This window comes from Acipenser ruthenus, chromosome 29, assembly GCF_902713425.1.
Source record: "Acipenser ruthenus chromosome 29, fAciRut3.2 maternal haplotype, whole genome shotgun sequence".
NCBI classification, from domain to species: domain Eukaryota; kingdom Metazoa; phylum Chordata; class Actinopteri; order Acipenseriformes; family Acipenseridae; genus Acipenser; species Acipenser ruthenus.
The window spans coordinates 22,810,770-22,830,184 of NC_081217.1; the positions used below are offsets into that span (position 1 = coordinate 22,810,770).

The following is a 19,415-nucleotide window of genomic DNA, read 5'->3' on the forward strand; positions in this document are numbered from 1 at the left end:
TTGTACAGAGGGATATATTACATATAACAGTCTGTAAATAAAAGGGAGTTTTGAGTCCTGTATTGGAAATATAGTGAGTTGAGCTGGACTCGAATGTGGTGTTGGACTGCACACTGCATTAAAAGAATGTGGATGGTGTATTTCATCCTTACAATAAACGTTATCCGGGAGCAGAGAGCCGTATAGACAAGCTGCAGCCTCACACTGGGCACAGTCGTGGAATGGAGAGCCGTGGAAAGAGGGCGGAGTGCAACGCGGGTCTTTGAAACAAGAAGAATAGCTTTCTGAACGTCTGCCAGGGGAGGGCTGGATGAGCAATCACACAGCTGAAACTTTTACAAGAGAGAGGAGAAGGAGAGATAGCAGAGAGAGAGAGAGGAGAGGGAGAGGAGAGAGAGAGAGAGAGAACATTTTAGAGACCTATCTTTTCAGCCGCCCTCCTTTCAGATTTATATTTATATTTATATAAATTGTATTTTTATTTCACGTCGTCCAAAGCCAGCTTAAAAAAAAAAAATCAAAAAATAACAAAAAGAAGTGACGTCACACAAATTGCTGCCCCTGATTTTGCCTGAGAGGAAAAAAAGAAGCCTGGAAATAAGAGGCACAGACCTTTATTTCCAGTGTAAAGGCCGGGGCTGTGTGATCACAGCCCAGCTCTGTCAGGCCATGGTGAAGTGGACAGTGCTGGTGTAGCTGGACTGCACGGCACCACTTCCCCTCGTTGGCACTGATGTGAGATCACAGGGACCTGAGACTCCGATTGGGCAGCAGGCAGGAATTATTCTGCCAGCTGGCGGCCGTTGCCAGGAGCTGCAGCCTTTTTCTTGAACCAACAGCACTCACTCGTAGAACCACCATTCCTCACTCCAGCAGACTAGCACAGCAAGAAAATTAGCAGGAGCACAAAAAAAGAAATCCACGTATCTGTTTTTTTTTTTATTATTTAAAGAGTCATTTCAGAGGCGGGGGGTGTGCAGGAAGCGAGAAGCGGGAGAGTCTCTGTGACGGCTGCACTGTTAACAAGGATGTTTATGTGCATTTAATTAAAAAAAAAAAAAGAAATCCTGAAACAAAACAAAACCGGCAGATGCAAAGCTGCCAAAGACGTGTTAAATGATTACCCAGGACGGGAAAAGTCAGGCACGCAGTACCTGGGACGGGTGCCAAGTGCCGACAAAAGACACCAGTGCATGCTCAGAAGCAACGCTCTCATTTCTGTTTTAAAGCAGCGATCACTTAGAGTAGCTCAGCTTTAATATCTGCAGCACAGCTCCGGTAAGTATCCTGTTGTGTTTGTCCCACTTGTGAAACTGCCAGAAATAAATTTTCTTTTTTTTGTTTTGAAGGGGTCTGTTAAATTCTGCGGGAGCCAGTCGGGGGGATTGTACTGTATTGCACCCCCCCTCCCCTCCCCTCCCCTGAAAGAATTAACATGCACAAGATGTGACTTGTCACTTCATTGCATGACATTGTCTATTCAGGACAGGGGAGACAGCATTATTTTTTATGGCTGCGTGTGTGTGTGTGTCTGTGTGCCAACCCTCTTGCTGGCTCACTGGCTCACTCTCTCTTTCTCTCTCTCTCTCTCTCTCTCCCTCTCTCGTGCGCTTGCTCACGCTCTCCTCGGTCTCTCCCACTTGGCAGCAGGGCCAAAATGGGCAGGGAGAATGCAGAGAGAAAGCAGCTTAGAGGGTAAAAGAGAGAGGCAGCAGAATTGCTCAGACTGGGAGCCACATCCCCTGTTTGAGTGCAGCTGATCGTGAGCGCAGCCCTCTCCCTTTCTCTCCTTGTGCAGGCGAACACGGGGCACAGAAACGTGTTGTGGAGTCCGCGCCCAAGCGCCGCCATGACCCCCGTCAGCTTCAGCTAGCAGAGATCCCCACCCGAGCGCTTCAAAAGCTGCACAGGTATTTAACACTTTTCTTTTTACTGAAGGTGTTTGAAAACATGCAGCCCCTTTTTCTTTCCTCCTCCCTCCTTCTTCTTCTTCTTCTTCTTCTCCTTCTTCTTGTCGTTTTCTGCGCCATCTTGCCGCAGCCAGGTCGAGGCATTCGGAAAGCAAAAGGGCAGGAAATGAAAAGATGCTTGGAGCAGAGAGGGTCAGATCTTCATGAAGGTGCTGTCAAATTTATATCTGCAGTCACAAAGAGTCATTTTTTTTTTTTTTTGTTCCATTTTAGAAAGATGGAAACAGTCCAGCTTAAGTTATTATCAAAGACCTTGCGTATAAACCAAGGTGAAACAAAACTACAGATGCATCGAAAGCAGCAACTGAGGCAGTGTTTGAGCTGTGGGTACTGCCTGGTTCATTTGGAAACAGATGGCACACTGCGGTCTGTGTGGATTAGGGTTTCTCTGTCGGTGGTTAAGACGGCCTAAACTTACAGTATCAGTTCAACAGCCTTTCCCCTCGTGCCGAAAAAGAGTCGCTCACAAACAAATGTTACGTTGTTCTGTTTTAACACAAAACCAAATAATAATTTTTTTTAACAAAAATATTTACTTATTTATTTATTTTTTAAGTCACTAGCTGCTTTGTTATCGGCAGACATTTAGAGAACATTCTTCTTTTTGCATTTTGGTTCCACTGAGCAACTCTGGCAGGAAAGAGCAGGCATTTCACACGAAGTAAAGATTATACACATAGTCCTCATCCATCCTAAATCATACAGAACTCGCATATGAAAGACACAGAAAACAAAGGACATGTTTCAGATGGTACCAATATGCAGCGTTGACTCTGTATTACTGCACAGAGCGAGGTTTCATAAGGATTGTATAATTCATCTACTTTAAAGATCTGGTTGCACCAGTTCGAATAAAAGTTGCAGTGTTTAGCTCCAGGGTATTTCTGACAACACCTCTTTACAACATGGTGTCAGGAATCAAGCTGAAAAACAATATGAAACCTGGCAGATTTGGCTTCCTCTCGTCAGGGGAATGTTGTTCATAGATTATATTCAGAGGAGTAGGACATGCTTGTAAACCAGCAGGATCCAGTTCATGTATTCTGACACACACACAATTCTTCACCAGAGAAGGAGTGGTTCCATTCATTTGTATTTTTGATTGCATTGAAATTGCAATCTATATATATATATATATATGTATGTGTTTGAAAGGAGGTATAACTGCAGTATACAAAAAGAACAAAAATAAAGAAATGATTTTTTTTTTTTGCACAAAAGGTTGAAATGATTTAAAATTTAATTTATTTCAGGACGTTTCAGACAAATTCTCGTACCCTCATTCACACACTTCTTTCTATGTTTTGAAACTCAAGAATAAAGTTTTGCAAAACTTTCTTGAAACGTGCAAAAGAAGGTTTTGTGAATGCCAAGGTATCTAATCAACAGGCTTTAAAGAACGCGGGAGTTCAAGTTCCTTGGAGACTTGAAAATGAGAGGAAAGGGCTGCAGATAAACAGAGATGGTATCAAACCGGTCAATGACGAGGGAGGCAGTTTGATCCAGCAATTAGAGAAATGGCTTCAGAGACTCAGAGACTCAGATACTGGGCTGGACCTCCTCTCACTATCAGTAAATTAAAAGAACATTGTTTGAAATGACTCACTTTTCATTATTATTATTATTATTATTATTATTATTATTATTATTATTATTATTATTATTATTATTATTATCGTGTGTTCAGTTTCAATATTTAAGTCTGCATATTTCCTTCAATATTTTTACAAAGGACAGTGGCTCCCGGAAGTGAACTATTTGTCTGCAGCAATGTTTAAAAAGATTACTTTCTCTGCTACAGTTAATGATTGAGCTCTCAGAGTGTAAAGCAGGGTCTTCACAGCGCTGTAGAGACCTCCAGTGACAACGACACTTCATGTAATGACTGAACAGCACAGCCTTGTTTTTCTCTACCCAGATTTATCATCTACTTCCTGCCTCTCCTCAGATGAACTTGGCGTGTTTTTTTTGTTTTTTTTTATGTTCAGGCTTGCCTGGCTTCCCGCTCGTGTGTCAGGCAATCAGGGCTTGTCTGGTCAGACAAAAACACAGCCGCCCTCCACTCGACACAGAGCTCTATCACGTATATCAGACTTTGAACTGCCACATGTGAACAGTGGCATCTGAATGTGTGATAGTAGAAGTGAGACAACTTTTCATGGCTTTGGGGTCGATTGGGTTTTAAGAGAACTTGTGAAAAAAACTTGTGAAAAAAAAATGAGAGAAGGAAACAAAATCAAAGTTTGTTTTTAGTGTCTTAAATTTAATCAAGCCAAAAAAAAAAAAAAAAACAGGCTTTTGTGGAAACTTTTTTAAACGTCTTCATTTTTTTTCAGATCGGTTATGTAGCAAATGCATTTCTCTCTATTTTTAATTATTTTATTTTTGGCCACTTTAATGAAAAAGTAAATATACAAGAAACACTGATATTGTTCAAAATGATGTTTGAAAAATATTTGCCAGCACAGAACAGCGTCATCATTATTTGTTTATTCATAAGAAACGTTCTGTTTTGTGAATATATTCAATTCGTTTTGCTGTATATTATTTTATATTTAGCATCCTCTTTAAAAAATGATTAGAATGATACATAACTTCAATTGTATATAGTTTCCTATACCGTCAAGTTTATACAGGATATAACTTTGGTTTATCATGCTTAGCAGCTGAATGCATTCCCACCATTTTACTAAATCGCTGTACAGTAAAATTTAATGAAGGCTGATATTATTTTTTACTAAAAAACCCTCAAAATGATACCTTAATGAACAGTAATGAAGTGGATCTGTATTATGTTTTCTTATTACCCAGTACTACAAAACTTACTGGTGTTTTGTAAAAAACTGCCAGAAGCCTGCGGATTACTGAAGGACAGCAGAAAAAAAAAAACAAGTTTGCTTTTTTCAGAAACACTCCACAGCCGTATTTCAATTTAAACAAACAAACAAAAAAAAAAGCATGAGTCTGGTTTCAGGCTCGGCCGCTCACACGCCCGCCGTGCTCCGCAGCGACACTCTGCACAATCACAGTTCTGCACAGCTAGAGTATTCCTGGTATCAGATTGCGTTCCCTTATGGAATATTATATCTCTGTGCTTTATAACTGCCGGGTTATTGTGTGGAGACTACGTTGGTGTGAAGAGTCAAGTCAAGTCAAGTCTGTACAGATCAGTTGAGCCACCGTGACGTGTGTTTCACTGTGCTGAATATGAACTGGTGAAACAGCGGAGAGGAAAAGGGCTTGTGATTCACGGTTTCCATAGGATTGTATTCTTTACCTACATGCGGCCATTGCAAAGACTATTCTTATTGTTCCTGAGTGACCCAACAGGAACCGCATTACAAAGGGGGGCAGTTCAACATTTTCAGCAGGTCAAGACCACACCGCCCTACTAGAAAGAGCACATGTCACCATTTCTTATTTTAAAAAAAAAGTGTCAGCAGCAATCAGCAATTAAATCAAACCACCGACAACCAAATATGAGCATTACACCTTAAATAGCACACGAGCAGAGAGCTCCGAGTCTCTACTGTCCCGGTAGTTCATACAGAGTTCTTGTTCATATGTGTGAATATCATTCTCACTCCTCTCTCTACCCCCTGTCAGAGCTACAGTACTGAACCCTCAGGAGAACACAGGCTGAAGCCAAACGAGGTCACCGTCAGACTAGCTTCCTGTTACAACTCTTTTTTTTTTTTTTTTGCAAGTAGGGCGTTCGTTGTACAGTAACACGATGACACAGATCTAATTAGACCATGTGAATCAGATCATTCACACGGAGAACACGACGAGCACAGCTCCGTTTAGAGCCTCGATCGTGCCCAGGGTGGAAGACATCATTTGGAAGAATTTGGAATGAATCAGAAGCACACTTGGTCAGACCTCCCCCTTCGAAAAGCAAACACCCCGTGGAAGCCCAGCCCAGCGGAGAGACAGGAAAGCACACTTCTCTGCCGATATAAGCAGCTGTGTAATGGCGGCGCGGAACGCGCCCAAGTGAGAACGGGTTTCAGGGAGCGCTTTGAAAGAGAGGTATGTTTTGTTCCTGGCTTTGTTAAATGAAAAAGAGTAAACTTGATTGAGTCAAACAAACCGAACCACTTGATAGAAACATACATTGCAGGCGCGTACTTGTTCAGTGTAGTTTTTACTATCTCATGTGTAATTATTACATTGTAGTCTATAAGCGATTATTACACACGGGTTGTATAATTACAATGTAGTTACCTTGTAGTAACTGTCCACTGAAATACAGTGGGGAAGCTTTCAGTCATGGGGGATAATTTACTTTGTAAATACTGTATTATTAGCAGGTACTGCTATCTCCTGTGTAGTAATGTAACCGCAATTAAGTTATTTGTACAGTACTTAGTAAATGGCTTCACTATGCAGTATTTACTGTAACCATTTCAGAGCTTCATTATACCACCTCGTATATTCAGTCCTATAACACAAAGAGGTCATTTCATAAAGCTGCGGCTGTGATCATTACAGTCCCAACTGAATGAATTACTAAGTAGTTTCTGTCACCAATAGTTAATAACCCTTAAAACGATGCCCTTCTGGCCATCACACTGCAAACAGTGCTTCAGAAATGATGATTTTCTCTGTGCACTTGTTAGTGTCTGTGTATGACGGTGGTTTGGTTATGCTGGAATTTGCCAGGATGAAAGCTACAGACAGGCTTCTTAGCTGTGCAGAGTCACTGCTCTTCAGATCCACAGCAGCCTGCAGTGCATGTGCTCAAGTGCAGTGATTGATTTCAGCAGAGCCATCCAGACCACCCTGAGGCCCGTGGGATTTGTTGATTTCAGAAGCCAGGTCTCGACATGTACCTGGCTTCTGAAAGCATGTTTCTAACGAGGTTTCCTGCTGGCCTGTGCTGGGCCCGGCTCTCCTCGTTTAATGAATTAGCTGAACATAAAGGCTAGTTTACCTTTAAACAACAGCCTTTTTAAAAAAATGATTTCAAGGAACTTGTTAAAAAAGAAACAAACCAAAAATATTCTTGATTCCGGCTCAGCACACGGTGAGATCTGCCGTTTATCCCGAAGGCAGTACAGCAGCTACAGCACAATTGACAGTGACCCCATGTGATATGTGGTAATGACCACATCCAGACTCTTGCGGTTCCTGTTTTGGAAAGTCATGTGGCTTTTGCCCACGAGTTTGCGACCTGGAAATAAATCAGGTGACATTTTCTCAACATCTGCCACATGGTCGCTGAAGACATGTTGAAGTAACTGAAACTAAAGCCACCAGCACTGTCGTGATTCACAATTATTCAGCTCATATAACCTGCATCCAGCTTAACAAACTGTTAGCTAACTGATAAGACACAGAATTTAACAAGCCTTAACAAAGAAGGGGTTCCTCAAAACTGCATAAAGTTTCATAAAAAGAACAATCTCACCCTTTTGTGAGTCCACTGGAGTCAGAACTCAGGGTAGCCAGTCGGGCCTCAAGAAATTTTACACAACGTGCAATATACTGCTTCCCTTTACACGAGCACGTCCTCATTCCCCTGTGCTGTCCCGAATCAAGCTCTAAAATAGAGCTCCTTTCTTAAAAGGGCAATTAAATGGGCAAGCCCACCAACTAGGACTGTATGAGCGGGGGGCAAACCTTTCCCTCGTTCAGAATTGTGGAATCTCTGTCGTTTGCAATGGAATTGTTTCGGGGTTCCTGGAATATGGGTTGAAGGCACGCTGGTGAAGGACTTCATTTTTGGTGAGATATTAATATGGATAGGAAGTATTTGGAGCATTTTATAATTTGTAGACAGAGACGGAAAGATGCTCCTTAAAGCTCTGTGGTTCCTCCCTGCAATCTGCAGAGGGAAAGAAATACCTCTGGGAGGCAGAGAAAATCATAATTAAAAAGCATGGCTGCATAACTGACAATCCCGTCAAGGAAGGGCTTGACACTTGTGATTTCACACAGGCTCCCTGAGGAGAGGCGCTTTGTTTTGGGTTACTGTTGCATCAAGCTGGGTTTAGAAAGGGAAGACCCAAAACGAAGGCGTGAACAAGCCTTGTGTTGAAGGCTTTCAGAGGCTGGGATTAGTATCGGCTTGTGCAGTAAGCCTGCCAGGACACACGCACGCACACAGACACGCATGCACACAGACACGCACACACACACACACACGATCCACCCTCCCCCCCTCTCACACACACACACACACACACGATCCACCCTCCCCCCCTCTCACACACACACACACACACACACACACACAGGATCCACCCTCCCTCCCATACACACACACACACGATCCACCCTCCCTCCCATACACACACACACACACACACACACACACACAGGATCCACCCTCCACACACACACACATTACTGTATTACTGCATTTCCAGGTGTCTTTTTCCTTTTCACAGAGAGGGTTTGATGTTTTGGGGAGTTAATGGGGTTTCTTCCACGTGACTTTTTGATTCAGGCTCTTTTATTTAAAGAAGCTGTGCAGCGCACGGAGCAGAGAGCTTTTATCGATCGGAAACGATTTGGGTTGGAAATGCGCTGGGATTGTAAAAAAAAATTAAAAAACAAACACGCCTGAAATTCATCATGGCAGCCAAGAATCAGGTCCGGTCTGCCCCTTCTTAAACAGAAGAATCAGGTCCGGTCTGCCCCTTCTTAAACAGAAGAATCAGGTCCGGTCTGCCCCTTCTTAAACAGAAGAATCAGGTCCGGTCTGCCCCTTCTCAAACAGAAGAATCAGGTCCGGTCTGCCCCTTCTCAAACAGAAGAATCAGGTCCGGTCTGCCCCTTCTTAAACAGAAGAATCAGGTCCGGTCTGCCCCTTCTTAAACAGAAGAATCAGGTCCGGTCTGCCCCTTCTTAAACAGAAGAATCAGGTCCGGTCTGCCCCTTCTTAAACAGAAGAATCAGGTCCGGTCTGCCCCTTCTTAAACAGAAGAATCAGGTCCGGTCTGCCCCTTCTTAAACAGAAGAATCAGGTCCGGTCTGCCCCTTCTTAAACAGAAGAATCAGGTCCGGTCTGCCCCTTCTTAAACAGAAGAATCAGGTCCGGTCTGCCCCTTCTTAAACAGAAGAATCAGGTCCGGTCTGCCCCTTCTTAAACAGAAGAATCAGGTCCGGTCTGCCCCTTCTTAAACAGAAGAATCAAGTCCGGTCTGCCCCTTCTTAAACAGAAGAATCAGGTCCGGTCTGCCCCTTCTTAAACAGAAGAATCAGGTCCGGTCTGCCCCTTCTTAAACAGAAGAATCAGGTCCGGTCTGCCCCTTCTTAAACAGAAGAATCAGGTCCGGTCTGCCCCTTCTTAAACAGAAGAATCAGGTCCGGTCTGCCCCTTCTTAAACAGAAGAATCAGGTCCGGTCTGCCCCTTCTTAAACAGAAGAATCAGGTCCGGTCTGCCCCTTCTTAAACAGAAGAATCAGGTCCGGTCTGCCCCTTCTTAAACAGAAGAATCAGGTCCGGTCTGCCCCTTCTTAAACAGAAGAATCAGGTCCGGTCTGCCCCTTCTTAAACAGAAGAATCAGGTCCGGTCTGCCCCTTCTTAAACAGAAGAATCAGGTCCGGTCTGCCCCTTCTTAAACAGAAGAATCAGGTCCGGTCTGCCCCTTCTCAAACAGAAGAATCAGGTCCGGTCTGCCCCTTCTTAAACAGAAGAATCAGGTCCGGTCTGCCCCTTCTTAAACAGAAGAATCAGGTCCGGTCTGCCCCTTCTTAAACAGAAGAATCAGGTCCGGTCTGCCCCTTCTTAAACAGAAGAATCAGGTCCGGTCTGCCCCTTCTTAAACAGAAGAATCAGGTCCGGTCTGCCCCTTCTTAAACAGAAGAATCAGGTCCGGTCTGCCCCTTCTTAAACAGAAGAATCAGGTCCGGTCTGCCCCTTCTTAAACAGAAGAATCAGGTCCGGTCTGCCCCTTCTTAAACAGAAGAATCAAGTCCGGTCTGCCCCTTCTCAAACAGAAGAATCAGGTCCGGTCTGCCCCTTCTTAAACAGAAGAATCAGGTCCGGTCTGCCCCTTCTTAAACAGAAGAATCAGGTCCGGTCTGCCCCTTCTTAAACAGAAGAATCAGGTCCGGTCTGCCCCTTCTTAAACAGAAGAATCAGGTCCGGTCTGCCCCTTCTTAAACAGAAGAATCAGGTCCGGTCTGCCCCTTCTTAAACAGAAGAATCAGGTCCGGTCTGCCCCTTCTCAAACAGAAGAATCAGGTCCGGTCTGCCCCTTCTCAAACAGAAGAATCAGGTCCGGTCTGCCCCTTCTCAAACAGAAGAATCAGGTCCGGTCTGCCCCTTCTTAAACAGAAGAATCAGGTCCGGTCTGCCCCTTCTTAAACAGAAGAATCAGGTCCGGTCTGCCCCTTCTTAAACAGAAGAATCAGGTCCGGTCTGCCCCTTCTTAAACAGAAGAATCAGGTCCGGTCTGCCCCTTCTTAAACAGAAGAATCAGGTCCGGTCTGCCCCTTCTTAAACAGAAGAATCAGGTCCGGTCTGCCCCTTCTTAAACAGAAGAATCAGGTCCGGTCTGCCCCTTCTTAAACAGAAGAATCAGGTCCGGTCTGCCCCTTCTTAAACAGAAGAATCAGGTCCGGTCTGCCCCTTCTTAAACAGAAGAATCAGGTCCGGTCTGCCCCTTCTCAAACAGAAGAATCAGGTCCGGTCTGCCCCTTCTTAAACAGAAGAATCAGGTCCGGTCTGCCCCTTCTTAAACAGAAGAATCAGGTCCGGTCTGCCCCTTCTTAAACAGAAGAATCAGGTCCGGTCTGCCCCTTCTTAAACAGAAGAATCAGGTCCGGTCTGCCCCTTCTCAAACAGAAGAATCAGGTCCGGTCTGCCCCTTCTTAAACAGAAGAATCAGGTCCGGTCTGCCCCTTCTTAAACAGAAGAATCAGGTCCGGTCTGCCCCTTCTTAAACAGAAGAATCAGGTCCGGTCTGCCCCTTCTTAAACAGAAGAATCAGGTCCGGTCTGCCCCTTCTTAAACAGAAGAATCAGGTCCGGTCTGCCCCTTCTTAAACAGAAGAATCAGGTCCGGTCTGCCCCTTCTTAAACAGAAGAATCAGGTCCGGTCTGCCCCTTCTTAAACAGAAGAATCAGGTCCGGTCTGCCCCTTCTTAAACAGAAGAATCAGGTCCGGTCTGCCCCTTCTTAAACAGAAGAATCAGGTCCGGTCTGCCCCTTCTTAAACAGAAGAATCAGGTCCGGTCTGCCCCTTCTCAAACAGAAGAATCAGGTCCGGTCTGCCCCTTCTTAAACAGAAGAATCAGGTCCGGTCTGCCCCTTCTTAAACAGAAGAATCAGGTCCGGTCTGCCCCTTCTTAAACAGAAGAATCAGGTCCGGTCTGCCCCTTCTTAAACAGAAGAATCAGGTCCGGTCTGCCCCTTCTTAAACAGAAGAATCAGGTCCGGTCTGCCCCTTCTTAAACAGAAGAATCAGGTCCGGTCTGCCCCTTCTTAAACAGAAGAATCAGGTCCGGTCTGCCCCTTCTTAAACAGAAGAATCAGGTCCGGTCTGCCCCTTCTTAAACAGAAGAATCAGGTCCGGTCTGCCCCTTCTTAAACAGAAGAATCAGGTCCGGTCTGCCCCTTCTTAAACAGAAGAATCAGGTCCGGTCTGCCCCTTCTTAAACAGAAGAATCAAGTCCGGTCTGCCCCTTCTCAAACAGAAGAATCAGGTCCGGTCTGCCCCTTCTTAAACAGAAGAATCAGGTCCGGTCTGCCCCTTCTTAAACAGAAGAATCAGGTCCGGTCTGCCCCTTCTTAAACAGAAGAATCAGGTCCGGTCTGCCCCTTCTTAAACAGAAGAATCAGGTCCGGTCTGCCCCTTCTTAAACAGAAGAATCAGGTCCGGTCTGCCCCTTCTTAAACAGAAGAATCAGGTCCGGTCTGCCCCTTCTTAAACAGAAGAATCAGGTCCGGTCTGCCCCTTCTTAAACAGAAGAATCAGGTCCGGTCTGCCCCTTCTTAAACAGAAGAATCAGGTCCGGTCTGCCCCTTCTTAAACAGAAGAATCAGGTCCGGTCTGCCCCTTCTTAAACAGAAGAATCAGGTCCGGTCTGCCCCTTCTTAAACAGAAGAATCAGGTCCGAACTGCATTTTTACTTTCTTTGCGGCTGTGCTCGTCGTGTTGTGTTTTTGTGTTTTCTCTTCTTATTCATCTGGGCTTGGTCTTCTATCCCCCCCCTCCATTCACCTCTCTTCCTTCTCTCTCTCTCTCCTTCCCTTAATCCTTTATTATACAGCGATTCATTTTGGTTCCTTGAGGAGAGAATACATTTGTTGACTTCCTTTTTAGAAAATAATAATTCAGGTTTGTAACTATTGTTAAGTGTGATTGGAACTTAAGGACTGTATATATACAAAAGGCCTCTATATATATATATATATATATATATATATATATATATATATATTTATTTAAAAATATATAAATATATTACCCACAGCAAAACAAAAGAGGAAATCTACTCAGAAAAACATTTCCTGTTTTGTAGCCATGGCGCAGTAAGCACAGCAGATTAAAGTGCACTGTTTCACTAGGGCTGTATATCCAATCCTTCAGTCCAGCACAGTGTACGGTGGCCTCCTGGCTCCTCAGTTCAACAGTAAAAGGCCCCTTTTTATAAAATGCTTAAACGCGTCGACCCCTTTGGCAGCTAACTGCTCCAGACATCACTACACGCTCGGCATCTGTCTAACCCTTGAAAGGGTTAGCCAGCCCCATATTAGTTTACATGCCTTTGCTGTGAAAACACATATTGGTCTTTGAAAGGCATTTCATTCCAGATTCCCATTGCTCTGGCAGTATTGGGGAAGCTGGCAGCCCAGTCAGGGGGTGAACAGCTTGCCTCCGAGCCCAGACGGCTGGGAGGGGCTGTCCCTTTGAACCCAGAGGGCACTTACAGCAGCTGTATGCTTTAATACACGGCTTTAGGGTCCAATGCAATTTACTTTCTAGCTGCAGGGGGAAAGTTGAGAGAAATTCGAAAGCAATTAACAAGGTGCATGGAAAGTGTTTAAGCAGCGTCTTTCTTATTAACAGACTTGAGACAGAGGTTCAAAATATATCGATTGTTTATTACAATCAGATGTGATGCAGAAAACCCGTTTTAAAAGGTAGGATCATATGAATGATGCTGATTTAAATACTATTCATTCATCGCTCTTTAACTCTCACTATAGTGCTGAATTTAGAAATACTAAAAGAAATCCCATGACGCTGGTTTCAACGGAAGGGGAAACTGCTGTAAATTATTTTTTATTCAAAACATTTATCGTTTCATTTATTTCTTTGATAATATATACTAACTTTTTTCCACTGTATAATTATATTGTGCTACAACCCAAGGATTTGTATTTACTACCTGTTAACTGGTTTACTAAATTCCAGGTTTACAAATCATCTAATGCTTGTGTTCTCTGTTACTAATATACGTAACACAGATCATAGTAACATATTTATAAAATGATAAATAACAGGTTTATATATATACAGTATATATAGTACATGTTAATGTATTTAAAGTATAATCTGTTTGTTACTGTTCAGCATCTATTTAGTTCCGCATCTCAATTAATCGCCCCCCCCCCGCCCCCCTCCCTTTTCTTTCCACCCCAGTAACCACAGACCTGCTCTAATGCACCCTGATTCCTTACCAAAACATTTCAATCAGTGTCCCTGTTAATTAGGCCAAAGAGGAGTCCTGAATGTTAATGAATTACTCCCGTGCCATTCAGGGCTTCTGCTTCTCATGCTAATTTATGCAAAGCGCCTCTGCCCTCCCCGTCCTGGCACGGTGCCAGTCTCCTTCGTCCCTGGGTCTTGCAACACTGCCCCTCTCACAGGGCCTCCTCGCTGTATGGGACAGCATGAGCACCCCTGCGTCGCTCGCTCTCCAAAATACTACGTGCATGTATGGATTACGACGGGCCGCCATGGCAAGAGCACAGCAAAGTCTATCGGGTGAAGAACTTGCAAGCAATGCAAGAGAACGTCAAGGGTGGTCAATGATTGTAGAAATCATGAATGATAAATACATGGTGCACAGATATGCAGTAGTATTAGTAAGCTGCAAACTGAAAGGGATGCTCTTGTTAAAATTGACGAAGCTGATTTGTGGTGTTGCAAAGGTGATTTTTGTAGAAATTACAATTGAAATTGTTAATAAGTAGCTGAAAGCCTTCATTAGCCGATAAGCTAGTCTTGTCCCGTTTTGGGGTTTTCAATAGCTATTTAAGGATATTATCCCTCAGGTCCTAAGGTTTTTAAAGTCTGCCTAGTTGAATTGTATGTTTTCAATATACATTCTTCACTGTAAAAGTCTTTGACAGCGCAACACTATTTTATGTAGATATTGTGATTAATATTATATATATATATATATATATATATATATATATATATATATATATATATATATATATATATACATACAGCATGATCTCTTGTTACCACCAGAATTAATTATATAAAGCGTTGTGTAAAACATGATTGCGTAACATTTGTATCAAATGACATTTATATCCATCTTAATTCTGTGCAATCGTTTATCTGCAGTTTCTATGTTATCTGTACCTCAAATCTGTTGATCTGTCTCTCTGCTGACATTGTGGCACAAGCTGTCCCTCTCGTCTGTGATGCATGCATGTTCTTTTACCTGCTAGCACAGGCTGCAAATAAGATTCTCTTTTAATAACCGAAACTGCGTCCGATCTTAAAAGCACCGCTGTGAAATTCTATATCGTAAAGTTGAAAGGGCAGTGGTGACCACGAAACCACGATGTCCAGCAGCACTGTCATGCTTTACCTGGTGTCAGGTTGGATCCGCAGCTGTTGAGATTATAAACTAGAGCTTTCAGAGAGCTTTGCGGATCTGGGGGTACACCCAAACATTGCAGGCTGAAATGTCTGTGGGTCACCCTGTAGAATTAAACTAATTTTGCTTGATAAAGTCAAGTGAAACCTGCTGAATAATGTTACGTCAACATATTGAATTACACAACGCTTTGTAGTTTTCCAAATACTTAACGAAAAACTGACAACAGTTGAAACATGTGACATTTCGAAATCTAACGTGAAATACTACTGTACTAATATTATGGCTTCCGGTAGACTTCTGCGATATAATTTTGTAGTTTCTTTGATGACATGTTAAATAAAAGATCTAAATTATGTTCATATATATGATGTCTCAATCCTAACATTTCAGGAGATGCAAAACATTTGTCCATAGCTGCAGATTCATTGCATGTATCGGTACCTCAATGCTGTGCTGGTAGACGTGCCATCCTTCAGACTTCAATCTGACCTCCAGCTGCCTGGTGCTTACTGAGAGGCCCACAGCACTCATCTGAAAGGACAGCACTTCTGATCTGGTGCCCTGGTTTTCATTTCAAAGAGAAAATAAATGCTTTGAAGAATTGGCACAGGGTAGATTTAGCACAATGAATATGATGTTAAAATATTTAATAATATTTAAAAGTAATCTTGTTTGCGAACCACAATTTGTATTTACACATAGTCACGAATTAGCTAGACAAGATAATATTCTATATAGAAAATATAAATGAATATATTTTTTATATATACATATGTATTATATATTCTGGGTTGCAGAGAATTTTTTCACAGTAGGTGTTTAGTAAAACACAATTTAGTTAAGCTGTGACGTTAATACCAGAGCTTTTTTGATCAACTTTGTGTGAAATATCAGTGGCATTTATGAACATCTAAACTAAAAAAGCTTTCTGTAAAAAAATAACAACAAACAAACCCAACTAGACTAATACTTGAACAGAAACACTCTGTCTCCCTCTTTGGGAAAGTGTGTCCTGTTCACACAGAGAAGTCTGTCCTACAGATGTGTGTCATTCTTGTGTGTCAAGCCCAGACTCTAAAATGGCTGATGCGTGGCCATTTTGATTTCCAGAGCAGAACCGGTGCTCTGTGCAGGCTGTGGAAGGCAGCTGGGCTGGGGGAAGCCATGTTTCAATTCAGCTGTTTAACAGCAAGCTTCCGCAGGGTAGCCTGTTTGGAATGAACCCAGTTTTTGACGGAATGGGCATTCATTCCTGGCACGGGCAGTGCGTCTTTGTGTATCGCTTGCCATGCAGCCCGGAGGATCCAGTGAGTTATGCTTTGGGTTTTTTTGCACGGTTGCCTCCATGTGTTGTGTGGGGTGTGTATTTGATTGTGTTTCAGTAAACAGTGGGCATGCTTGCTTTGCTGTGGTTTGCATGATGCAGTTATGTAACATACCTATATGCCTGTGCTGCTGCAGCATCTCCTTTGTCGTTTCTTGTTTCTTTATCTGTTGGTCTTCTCATGACAGAGTGGATTTGAGTGTTTTTGGGAGGCTTTGTCGCAGAGTATAGAATAATGCGTTCTGTGATCTCTCATCCCAAAGTCCTGGTTTTGAACCAGGCCCAGATATATATGTACGAACCGAAAATGACAATTTGAGTTCTCTGCCAAATTCTTCATTTGGTTCTTCGGGGTGGGGGTCGAGGGGGGGGGGGGGGGGGGGATTTACATGCACACAAGGGTGTTGTCGAACACAACCTGAAACGGTTCCAAAGAAAAAGTGGGTATCTATTTATTTTTCTATTGCTGTACTTTGGCTCCGGTTTTCACATTGGAATCGCTGTGAAGATTTCTAAAAAGGCTAGTTGGTCAGTAAGCTTTTTATTGTATCACAATTCTGTCATTTACTGTTCATTAATGGATTGCCTTTCAGCCTTTAAAGTAGACCACCACACACCACAAAACAGCATCAAGCCATCGCAAAATTCTTCATTCTCGCTTACAATTCTAGTGTTCCGCTTTTGCATGGTCGAGTTTTAAAAGTCAAAGATATTGGTGATTTTTGCACGGCATGCATGTTGTTCCTTATTCGTGCATCTTTCTGCATAAGCTGCCTAATCCTTGTGTTATTATGGGTGTGGGAAGCAATGCATAGAAGAGAAAAGAAAGGATTTGTTTCTGAAACTGGAATTGAATTCTGTAGTGGCTTTAAAGCCCTATCCAATAACAAATCAGAACTGTGATACATGTTTGGGGATATATATTAAAGACAGCAGCACCACAATTAAAATGACTGTATGTATACAAAGCTCTGTAAGCCAGCTTTTGCCACGAAGAAAGACAATCTTACAAGCCTGACACAGGGATGCAATCGCAGAATCCATCGCCTGTGCCATTGCTGTCTCTCGTGGTGTCATTCATTCAAACCAGGGACGTTGTACATGTTTCCAGGCTGTCCAGTGTCAAGACCAGGTCCTGTTCAAGGTGTGGCATGCTTGGACCTGGTCCTCCTATACCTGGAAGTGATTGAAAGAAAAGCAGCTGCATCCTGTGACTCAACTAACCGGGCTCTGTCTGTCTCTTGCAGGAATGGGCCTTTGCTGGGCCGGGTTGGCTCCAGTTATGATGCTGTCCTTGGGGCTGAGGTAGTAGATTGAATAGTTGTGGAGTATGCGTTGTCCCTCTGAGATAACTATACAATCTACTGTCTTTCCTAAGGAGACAGTCGAATCGCCTGCCAACGAAGAAGGACTTCACAGCTCAGCGGCATTTCGGTCATTGCAGTCTTGTCTTATTGCTTTGTAACTGAACTTGTATGTATTGTTATGTTTGGACTGGGGGGGGGGGGGGGGGGGTTGTAATGATGTGAACAGCAGGGGCTGGCGTGAACCCCATTATTCTCAGAACGGGGGTCTTTAAATCCTCTCCGGTACAGAAGGATGAACATGTAGTTCCAGGATCATTAAAAACAATGAACTGTAAAATCATCTATATACCAGTATTACTATGTGTGGAAGCCTCGTCTGCAGCGATCATAGTGACTAGCTTATTAAAGTGCTCCTCCTTTATACCGTGGAGCCGTGTGTAATGCAGCATGGGTGAAGCTCCCCTTTGCCTCAATGCCAGTACAAAAAATAAACAAATCATTAACAAACAGCGAAGCTGTTAATAGTTACTAAACCAAACCAGCTGACAAGGCAGATACAAAGAGCTAGGTGTATTTGAGCATCACGTGGGAGTCCAGAGGGAAAGAACAGAAATGCTGTTTATATTGTGGGCAGTCTGAGGGCACAAGGGCAGCTCCACTGGGCTGAGACTCGCCTCCCTGGTAACACTTTATGCTGTGGCATGTTGACGGTTCCGCTAGTTCTTCCAATGCATTGCTATTACAAAGGGGCAGTCCTTGACTCCACCTGGATGACATCACAGTGGATGAGCACCTGAAGGACACATACCAGGCAGTGTCCAGGACTGAAGGAAGGTGTGGAGGCTGCAGTGTTCCCGCGGGGTGAGGTAGTAGGTTGTATAGTTTGGTGGGAGGGATAGTATCCCATTCAGGTGATAACTATACAGACTATTGCCTTCCTTGAGGAGCTCACACACACAGAGAGCAGCAGCAGCAGCAGCAGCAGCAAGGGAACGAGCAGGAAGAAGGCCGTCTCCAACAGAGGACAACTCTCATTGCTAGAATGTTACTACAATTATTATTATGATTATTATTATTAATATTATTGTATTTGCAACGTGCATTTTCAATGCAAGGCAGAATAAATAAATATACAAACGTGGTGAGTGGTTAAGTTTTACTATATTATTATGTATGGTTATGTTTATAAAATCTGTGTTATTAAAAACATATAGATAGATAGATAGATAGATAGATAGATAGATAGATAGATAGATAGATAGATAGATAGATAGATAGATAGATAGATAGATAGATAGATAGATAGTTAGATAGATAGATAGATAGATAGATACACACACGTATGTCTGAAATGAGACCATGACGTCAGCTTTCAAAACGTTCTGCGACACAAGATTGCACCAACAGAACCAACAGCAAGCTGCTGTTGTTCTCTGATTGGAGGATGCAGACCCCCTTGGTGGAAATGACAGTCTTATTGGGTACAGTCTGGAGCACATTACTTCTGATATGACCTGGTCATGGTTACTGCAATATGAATGTCAGTTAGCATGACCTGCTGTTGTGAAATGAACCTTCCTGTGAAACGAGCCAATACAATCTCTTTTCCTATCAGTTGATAGGATCATGTTTTTATGCCTCGTGATGACACTGGGGATTATTTTAATCCCAGCCCGGTTTACTAAATTGTACTAAAATGACTACATACAATTAGGGCGATACGTTTTAGGGAGGGGGTATTAGGGTTCAGATCAGACTAGTTCATTAAACTTGACCTCATTGTTAAACTTGAGATGGTAGTGAGCAGGGCAACCTGGCAGACCTCCGGGTGGTGGTTATTTATTCACTCTAATAGTATTAAAGGGCTTTCGCCATTTAACCTGCAGCTATGCAGCTGTACAAACAAGTTTTCCTTCAACAAACTCTGAAAGCGCTTTCGTTCTTTTTCTGCAGCAAGCGCTGTGAACGCCCCCCTCCAGTCGGGTTTCCTCTCGTGAGCTTAATATGCCC

The 19,415-nt window shown here is 43.2% G+C and overlaps 1 long non-coding RNA gene across 1 annotated transcript; it reads left to right on the forward strand.

Moving 5' to 3' along the window:
- Positions 1-609: 609 nt before the first annotated feature.
- Positions 610-18,546, forward strand: LOC131702133 (uncharacterized). The gene is made up of 3 exons (XR_009309298.1): positions 610-1,278; positions 1,799-1,910; positions 17,346-18,546. It is a non-coding gene; the product is annotated as an uncharacterized LOC131702133 (long non-coding RNA).
- Positions 18,547-19,415: the final 869 nt, after the last annotated feature.